Source organism: Leuciscus leuciscus (genome assembly GCF_965113295.1).
Source record: "Leuciscus leuciscus genome assembly, contig: HAP1_SCAFFOLD_910, whole genome shotgun sequence".
In the NCBI taxonomy this organism is placed as follows: domain Eukaryota; kingdom Metazoa; phylum Chordata; class Actinopteri; order Cypriniformes; family Leuciscidae; genus Leuciscus; species Leuciscus leuciscus.
Genome location: NW_028117830.1, coordinates 1 through 9,955, shown reverse-complemented (window position 1 = coordinate 9,955; position 9,955 = coordinate 1). Strand labels below are relative to the sequence as shown.

General features: G+C 35.7%; 1 long non-coding RNA gene across 3 annotated transcripts; it reads right to left on the bottom strand.

The window, feature by feature from the left end:
• Positions 1–3,802: 3,802 nt before the first annotated feature.
• LOC309492066 lies at positions 3,803–9,233 on the bottom strand. Of its 3 annotated transcripts, none has more exons than XR_014203419.1 (5): positions 8,661–9,233; positions 5,333–5,512; positions 5,041–5,231; positions 4,556–4,583; positions 3,803–4,390 (listed from the first exon to the last, which is right to left on the bottom strand). It is a non-coding gene; the product is annotated as an uncharacterized lncRNA (long non-coding RNA). The 3 variants fall into 3 exon arrangements; XR_014203420.1 differs by having other exon boundaries at positions 5,333–5,507; positions 8,650–8,710; XR_014203421.1 differs by lacking the exon at positions 8,661–9,233 and having other exon boundaries at positions 3,804–4,390; positions 5,333–5,890.
• Positions 9,234–9,955: the final 722 nt, after the last annotated feature.

The window sequence follows — 9,955 nt, the reverse complement described above, 5'->3', positions numbered from 1 at the left end:
GAGAAATGGCGACACCGTGTCCCAAGTGTGTGAAACTTTAGACCGTTGTGTAAAAAAAATGACAATACTGCCTCTCATAAATAACATGAAGACTTTACAAAGCAAGTCTTACAATTAACAGCCTACACGAACACCCGTTTGATCGATCAAAGTGTAAAACAAACAAAATCAAACGAAAATTACAACAGAAATGCTAATTAACACATATTTGCAAAAAGAAAAGTGAAATATGTTCTGCAATAATATTGGCATGTTGTGCAATTCATCCTCATAAATAATATAGTAAACAGAACGAAATAATGTACAAAACTGATATTCTCGTCAATGTGTCCATCTGGCGGAGCAGATAGATGCAATTAGATAGATAGATAGATAGATAATTAGGGAGATATATAGATAGATAAATAGATAGATGTATTAATTGTCCACTGGGGAAAGTTGTTTTCATAGTAAAACATTTCTTCATCAGCTACGGAATCATGGTATTCATGCATATGCCTTTAGTTTGTTTTATTTTTGATAAAATAACGTATGACGTATGCCTCAACTCTGGCGATGCACTAGACGCTTTTTTGCCTCAACTTTGATGTCCGACCATTTCTTCTTTATTTCGGCCACGGTCGAGGTTGTGAGGCTGCAGCATTTACGCCGTCTGCAACCTTTTGCCACTCAAGTGCCTTTTTGGCATTAGTGTAGGAAGTGAAATTTAAGAGTTATAATGTTCTATGACTTTAAATAGGATTTGGGATAATATCGCGAGAACGTGCCCCGTGATTTAGATCGGGGGAGAAATCAATCTGGGCAGTTGTGATAGTACAGAGGAAGAGATGAGATGCACTCTTTAATCGGCTGCGGCCATTCACGATGTCGCCTCTGAATTGTTCAATAAACAAGTGTTGTCATCACCGGAGCTCCTTGTCAGTGTCCTCCCTACAGTGGTGATAACCCAATAAAAAGGAACGAAGCCAAGAACCCACGGAACAGCGCTGGGTAAGAGAACTAACGTTAAAGGATAACACACGCGCGTTACACTGGTGGCAGCGGTGGGATCCCTGCACCCCAGGTTCCATTGGAGCCCACACCATTGCCCCAGTTGCAACCTCACATTCAACGACCTAGCACCCCACAACCATCCAGCTCTGCGCAAAATGCACAGGACAGCCATGTTACCCTGAACCCTGAACTGCTTCCTCTAACACTGTGCACACCTGAAGCTGGACCGTCAACAAGTGCTTATGAGGTTCCTGACACTCCAGTGTCTACTCGGGATGTGCTCCCTAGGACACGTCGGTTGCCTTACCATTTGAAGGACTTTGCACTTTACTGATTTGCTAAATGTTCTTTGTTCTCATGTGTTCTTTATATTAGGTGCAAAGTTAAATCAATGGGAATCTTTATTTAGAGCATGCTTATATATATAATTATATATATTGATGCCGTTAGGGGTCTATTTGAGTTATATGTTTTTGTATTGCTAAACATGTTTTGTTAATTTCGACCCCTTTGATACAGATGTTGGAAAACATGTTAAGAAAAAAAAATTGTCTTAAGAACTATGTTATAGAAATGAGGACATTTCTTCTTGGGTAAGGGAGTATTATGTAGGAAGTGAAATTTAAGAGTTATAATGTTCTATGACTTTAAATAGGATTTGGGATAATATCGCGAGAACGTGCCCCGTGATTTAGATCGGGGGAGAAATCAATCTGGGCAGTTGTGATAGTACAGAGGAAGAGATGAGATGCACTCTTTAATCGGCTGCGGCCATTCACGATGTCGCCTCTGAATTGTTCAATAAACAAGTGTTGTCATCACCGGAGCTCCTTGTCAGTGTCCTCCCTACAGTGGTGATAACCCAATAAAAAGGAACGAAGCCAAGAACCCACGGAACAGCGCTGGGTAAGAGAACTAACGTTAAAGGATAACACACGCGCGTTACATTAGTAATGCCCACACTGTGCCCTCCAAACAACATTTTACTCCTCTTTTCCACCTCGCCAAAGATAACTTCTACTTCACATTGAGTGAAGTTACGTTTTTTTTTTGATTTCCTCTCTGTGTTTGCCATGATTTCGCAATCAATGAATATTAACTTGTGGGCGTTTCACGGACTATTTATGGGCATCTACGGGCGTGACATGAAGCCGCAAAAGCTGCGCTACATTTAGAATTGATTGTGATTTATTAAGGGAAAACTGCGTAGGATGTGCGTGCGCACGGTTTTATAAATCCGAATATTTCTGTGCGTACGCACGTCCTATGTTTCATCCGTACGCCACTTCTGACGCAAATCCTACGCAAAGTTTTATAAATGAGGCCCCAGGTCTTTACACTGGCTCCCAGTTAGATTTAGGATTGATTTTAAAGTATTATTACTGGTATATAAATCATTCAATGGCCCAGGACCTCAATACATTGCAGATATGCTCACTGAATATAAACCCAACAGATCACTCAGATCATTAGGATCATATCAGCTAGAAATACCAAGGGTTCACTCTAAACATGGCGAGTCTGCTTTTAGCTATTATGCCAGCCACAGCTGGAACCAGCTTCCAGAAGAGATCAGATGTGCTCCTACAGTGGTCACATTCAAATCCAGACTCAAAACACTTCTGTTTAGCTATGCATTTACTGAATGAGCACTGTGCCGCTGTTCGTCCGACTGTTTGTACTGTACTGTATTTTATTTTATTTTTCTAAACTGTTTTAATTATTCTTATTACTTTTAATTATTTTAATTTCTCCTATGTGATAATGTGAAAGTGACGTGTATTAATGTGGGTTTGAAAGTAGAACAGTATTTAAATGACGATATTAAAGTTTTCGTCTGAGAAAGAATGTGAACGCAGTGCTAAAGAAAGTGAAAAGAACGTGTGAGTAAATGAGGGAGAAAAGAAAGTTAAAGGAAAGTTGATAGATGGAAGTCGTAAGAAGATTGAAGGTTAAAAGAAGGTTGAAAGATTTAAGTCTTAAGGGAATCCTTTTGAAGGAAAGATCTATAATAATATTCTTTTTTTTTATTTTTAAAAGTACTGTATTTTATTTTTCTAAACTGTTTTAGTTATTCTTAATTCTTTTTATTATTTTAATTTCTTCTATGTAAAGCACTTTGAATTGCCATTGTGTAAGAAATGTGCTATATAAATAAACTTGCCTTGCCTTGCCTAATTGAGTAAACAGCTATGGAGCCAGAATTGGCTATTGTCATTTTTATGTTTTATATTTTACTGGAGGACATGGTGAGGATGTTACAGCCCCGGCGCTGCCGGATCATGTATTTTCGGTTTAGCCCTGTTTGAATATAAAACCCAATTGAATATAAAAAAGTCCAGTATTTCTCCCGCTCGTCATCGGCAGCTGTCACAGTTGCCAGGCGACAAGAACAGTCCTTGTAGGCTAGACCGGTCCGGGCTTCAGATACGCCCTTTGATTTGGGACGCAGCTGTAGTTAGCAACAATTTGTTCATATAGTGACAACAGACCTACATTTTGTTACTTTAATTTTCGGAACTGCATATTTCATTAAATATTCACGTACAAATGTGAAGTAACCTACTGAACCTGTTTTCCCTCACATATGATTTTACATTAAACTACACAAAAGTATATAATGTAACAACCTTGAAAATATTCAGAAGTAAAATGCAGTAGTAGCATAATATAAATACAAAACTATAATAAAAACCCTGACAAGGAGTTGTTTCCCCTGCAGAATACATACCTCTAGTTTTACTCTTGATACTAAAAACTAAAAAATAATAGGAACAATGAAAGAACACATGAATAAAATGTGGCAAGAAACAGCTGTTTATTTAGGCTAGGCTGTTTTTTTTATTTAACAATGACATGCAACATTAGCACATTTAATGACAGTTGACTGTTTGTGCCTCAACTATTCAATCACAAAACACTTAGGCCTATTTAAAAAGTGAAGTTCATGCATACTTCTTTACTAGAAACACATCTCACATAGACATTTCTAAGCATCATCATATAACCAGTTACCTGCTAATTTATATTCAAAATGTGATTCTCTTCATGCTGTCTACTATACATGCAGTTTTGGTGATATTCTGTATGTCATTGACATTATAGGATAATTTGAGCGGCTGACAGTTACTGCTGAAAATCACAAAATGCTCATTTCATTCTTCATTAAATGAGAGGCAGACTGTGTGAATTAGCACTGGATTAATTATCAACAAAGCAGTTTAACTAAAAAATATGCAATAAGCGCCAAAAGGATAATGAGGAAAACAAGGCAAAGAGCAATAAACCAACGAGAGTAACGAGCGAAACAAAGGAATCTTTGCGTTGAGTCTCAGTGATTAGTCTGCCATTTCCAGCACTCTATAGTCTCTGGATAGATTTCGATTTCCACCATCTTCTGCAAGAATGAAAGACATCTTATATCAAATATAATACCATAGGTTTTTGTTTTATTCCTTCACATTCCTTCATTTATTTTTATAACTATAATTAATTACGCTATTGCATAGTAAGAGTGAACATTTTACTGAAGAATGAAGAATGTAAAGCTTGGAATACTTACTACTCAAGAAATAATATGAAGTCAGATTCTGGAAGGGAAATTAATATATGAATATATTTGTGTTAAATACAATAAAACACACATTCATCTTTCACTTTGGACCCTTTTCACACATTTGCTGGTTTCAGAAGCGGAAGTTGTCATGAATGGGCAAACTTCTATACAGCAAATATGATCATTGCATTCCTGATTGTTGCAATAGCAAAAGAAAAGAAATATACACGATATCTTTTCCACAAGTTTCTAAACGAGAAAAATATATAAAGAGATTGATTACAACAGTCAGAAGAGAAAAAGGTGTCAAATTTAGCCTACCTTCCCTCCCTGTATTTATGTTGTATTTATTTTTTATAAAAAAAGTATAGTGTTACAAATGTACATTTAAAAAAATGGAAATATAAAAACTTTGCTAGATTTTTATGTTAATAACTGGAAACACATCATCGCAGTTTGTGAAAAGTGTCCATGGTGATCAACATGCCTACCTTTGATTTGAGGTACTGTGCAGTTTCAGCAATTGCATTGTCATTCTTCTGACATCTCAGTAATTCGTTATCAAAAATCAGACAGTCCACTGCAAATATGTCATGTCTCTTTATAGCATTGTTGCTGTCTGGGATAATTCTGTCAGGGTCAAACGTAGAATGGAGTATCACCAAGATGACTGGCGTGAAGCCTGCAGGGCAGTTAAAAGTATATTGTTAATTGGATCATAAAAAAAAATAAAAAAATTGGTTAAGTTTAATTAATTATGTTTTATTATTAATCTGGCTTCACCAATTGTAACTTGATCAATGTACTTCATTGCAGCGTCAATGTCAGTTCCAGCACTAGAAACAATGGTGCAGAAAAACAGTATGAATTGACATTGCTCAAGGGAATAGACCTCCTTCAGACCAGATACTTTATTACGAAGACTTCTCTTGAATTCATCTCCAACAGAATCCATTGTCTGTCCTGGGTCCAAAAAAAAAGAGGGGGAAAGATAAAACAGTTGAAGAACAGAATACAATTTAGAATATTCAGCATTTTAACTAGTTACATCTTAGCCTTTCATTAACACAAACTTTCATTAAAATGTTATTTTATTAATCAATTCATTATCCTTCAATCCTTATGCTGCCTCATTTTCATTCCTGTTAAAAAATTGTCTAAATATGAAATGTCAGCATTTTGAATGCATTTATGGTCAACAAATTACATTATTGGCAGTTTATTGTATGGATCTACTGCATGTTTTCAAATGGATGATTTTTTTTTTAGGACTCTGGCCCGCCTATCTATACCTGCACATGTCTACCATTTCCATGTTTACTAAAAATGTATAGTAATAATTAGTATATAAATAATGTAAATAAAAAAAATTCTCGGTGGACATGGACTCCGGGCTCCACACTAAAGTTTTTTTTTTTTTTTTTTTTTACAAAGCCCCACCACAAAAAAGCAAAGCACACACACACAAAAAAAGATTCTGTTTTGATCATTTTTGACCCATGTAAACTACTGCTTCCAAGACATTATTTTTCAGCATTATTTATTTATTTATTTATTTATTTATTTATTGGCATCGTAATTGAAAGCTGCATGGGTTATCCCGTGGAATTGGGCTACTTTTACACTGTTTCCGCAGATTTGTTTTTCCCCAAAAATGTAGAAGTATAATTTAGGGAATATAATTTGAATAATTATAATATAGGGAAGGATTTGTTATAGGCACAGGAGGAGAGGATAAGGGTTAAATGTGTTAAATGTTTTTTTGTTTTTTTTTTGCTCTCTCGTTTTAATTGCTGCGTAGGCTACTTTGCCTCTCTCTGAAAATCCTGTTCTAATCTTTAGGAAGCAGGAACAAGGAAGCAGCACTAGGATGTGGTCACAAATGTTCTATAAATAGAACCTATTATAGTGGGATTTTTAATTTATTTTTTAAGTGCTGTAGAGGAGACCAATGTTGGAGAGCTAACGAGAGCTAAAAACCTGGGCTGAGTTTCCCGAAACCTTCTTAACGCTACGTCGTTCTTAAGTTACACCTTAAGCTGTACCTTATGGATAATACGTGTTTCCCGAAACGTTCTTAGTTAAGTATACCTTCTGTAAGTCATACTTTCGGAAGGTTGGTCTGGACCACTCTTAGCTTCACCTTATCACTGTTGCAGGGCAATATGAATATAATTCTGAAGTTTTAATACACACAGACAGTGTTCAGTTAGGCTAATTCAAGTGTTTTCATGCAAAGAATAAAATTGTCATTACACTGATTGTTGTTAGAATTTTAATTATATTATTATATATAATTCAATTTTATAAATGTATTTTAATAAAAGAGCGATTTTAAAGGCCAGTGAAAGCAAAGGCTACTGTCAGTTAAGTCCTATTCGGACGCTGATATTGTTTATCATGGGCTCGTCCGGTATTTTAAACATTTACAGGGGTGAGTCTGTGATTTTAGTGCCGTCCGAATCCATAATATCAGTGTTTTTTCTCACCCAACCCACGTAAAAATCCCTGGCCAAATTAGTACCTACTGTTTTTTGACAAACAGGACGTGTGGTCATTTAATTGCCGTCTGAATCCACATCTCTGCGTTTTCGAGAAGAGATTCAAAATTCACTGTTTAAATCCTTTTTGATCACTGCCGAGCACCGTACGTGATGTACACTTTTATTACTGAAATGCTTGAAAGTATTTACAAGAACAATATTTCATCGCAGCTCCACCTCAGCGAACAAAAATGGGAAAGAGAAGAAAGCACATACAAATTTAAATGGTTATTATGGCAGCAATATATGATACAATTTTAAAATATGTAGGCAATGCTATGATAGGCTATTATAGTTTGGATTACTTTTTATAATATCCCATGAGTCCTAATAAATGCAACTTCAACTATTTCTAAAGTGCTTTTTTTTATAAAGAACACCGCTTTCTCAGATAAACAGCCCTTGCACGAGAGAATAATTGATTCTCGAGCCATCGATATCAGCAGATTCAGCACCATCGCCATGGACAGCACCCGGTAACGTCGCACGTAAGAAGGTATATCTTAAGCAGCTTCTTAAGGTATAGTTCGGGGAACACGCCTAGAAATGGTATACCTTCAGTTAAGTTATACCTTATGAGTCTTCGTAGCGCGCTAAGAGACAACGTTATCGGGAAACTCAGCCCTGACCAATATCTCTCTCTCTCTCTCTCTCTCTCTCTCTCTCTCTCTCTCTCTCTCTCTCTCTCTATATATATATATATATATATATATATATATATATATATATATATATATATATATAGGTATATAGATAGATAGATAGATAGATAGATAGATAGATAGATATGCTTAATCTTTTGTATTTTTTCACTTGGAAGTCTTTTTATCTTTCATGCTAGATTCCCATGAATGATCTGGATCTTGGTGAGCTGCCCTCCTTCTGCTTCCTATCCCACTGAAAATGAACTGGGATGATCTCGTGGTTGTACTGTAAAATGCATCCCTTGGCCAAGTGTGTAAGGTATAGCCTATTAATAAAATGAATTAAATAAGTAGGTAAATACAAACAAGCAATGTGCCAAATTTCTCTTTTCCCGGCTGCTCGCGATGACCAGTCCGTGACTGCCTTATATTTAGCACATTTATAATAATAAAAACTATGGCACTTCCGGTGAAAAAGGTTGTCCTCTGTGTTCAGTCTTTTAAACAAGACAGTCCACGGCCACACCCCTGTGCTACAGCTCACGTCACAAATTACAAGACCAAAACTGGAAAAATAGAAAATCGGTTTATCTTAGCAAAAGTAGGATCAATTTAGCAAAAGTAGGCCTATCTACTGATGAAGTAGCTACACACAGAAACGAACGTCTGGTTTCAATTTTTAATTTTTGTATTTGCATTTTTTGTATTAAAAAAAAACTGAAGCGACACGGACCAATCTTACAATATTTCTGATCTATATATCATTTCGGCTAAAACATTGGTGGAAGATTTCCATCCATTTGTATTTTACAGTTCTGTGATAGGCCTATGCACTTTAAAATGTCATTCACAAATAACCAGGTAAAGTTCCAGTGGGATAAAAAAAAACATAAAATAAGGCATAATGAAGGACATGCTACTTACTGTTCTTCTTCAGAGGCTGAAAGTGCTGCGTGAGGTCTGAGGTCTGAGCGCTGAATCCTGAGTCATTGAGCAACACTTTCGTTTTTAGTTGATTCAAGCTCAATGTTCTTTCAGTTTCGTTTTGACTCTAATGCGCAAATAAACGAATAAAAATCAGTTACAGCACAATAGGCTGCATGCGTCTGTTTTATAATTAGGCTACTGCTTAGGCTACATAATAATCTGTAGCAGAAAATAAATAATTTTATTGAATCATTTAATAGTTAGCCTATAGTTGTAAGTTAAGGTGTGTAATAGCTTATGGATTTTAACAAAAGATTAATTGTGTTACTTTATTATTGTATAGGCCTACTCAAGTTCTCTTTCATACACTTAATAAAATGAAAACAAGCCTACAACAATTTAGAAAGTGCAAAGTTCAAAAAGAACCTGTGACCTAAATAATTAGCTTGCCTTGACCCAATTCTTCTTAAAAAAAAAATCTCTGGGTTGGGTTTTTTAATCCAAAATAAACTCATGTTCCAATCTGTTTAACCTTTAACCCATCCTGTTTTAACATCTCATAAACACATTTACAAATGATTTAACACGTTCTTACAAATCTTCCATTGGGATATCTGAAAGTCATGAAAATTAATTGAAGGACATACAGAATCAGTTTATCTTCAGAGACAGAGAGTGTTGTAACTTTAGCAACCCAATCTCAGGAAGATAAAATGTTCCTTAATTCCCTATATGCATCATAGTGTAACTTACAACTTTGAACTTTAACTTATTAAATACTTAGCTTATTAAATCATAAAAGTTAAAGTTCAATGTTTTAAGTTATATTTAGTAGCATGCTATCATGATCATCATCATTATCATCCTCATCTGATCTGCTGACAAATAGCCAACTGACTAATTAAAAAAATGCTCAAGAAGTAGCCTAAGCCTGAGACAGAAAACAGAGGAGAGCGAACCACAGATAATTCCAATATTTCAAAAGCATTAAATTCAGACGTGTAGAATTCTTTTACTTGTTAGCAATTTTAATTCCAGATGTCACATGAAACCGAATTTCATTGACCACGTCTGAATTGTTGCTGTTGTCTCAGTGTGTTGTGACACCTGAAGCTGCTTTTTCAGTTCAGCCTTCAGTCTGCTGCATGTGCAATGCATTCACACATTTTAATTTGTGCAGATATTTTTTGACCTGCAAAAAACTGTGGTACTTCTGTCTGCTGTTTAGCATTTCACACCCTCCTCGTAAATTTACTTATCTTATCAGATTCAATTCAGTTGGTGCACCCCAG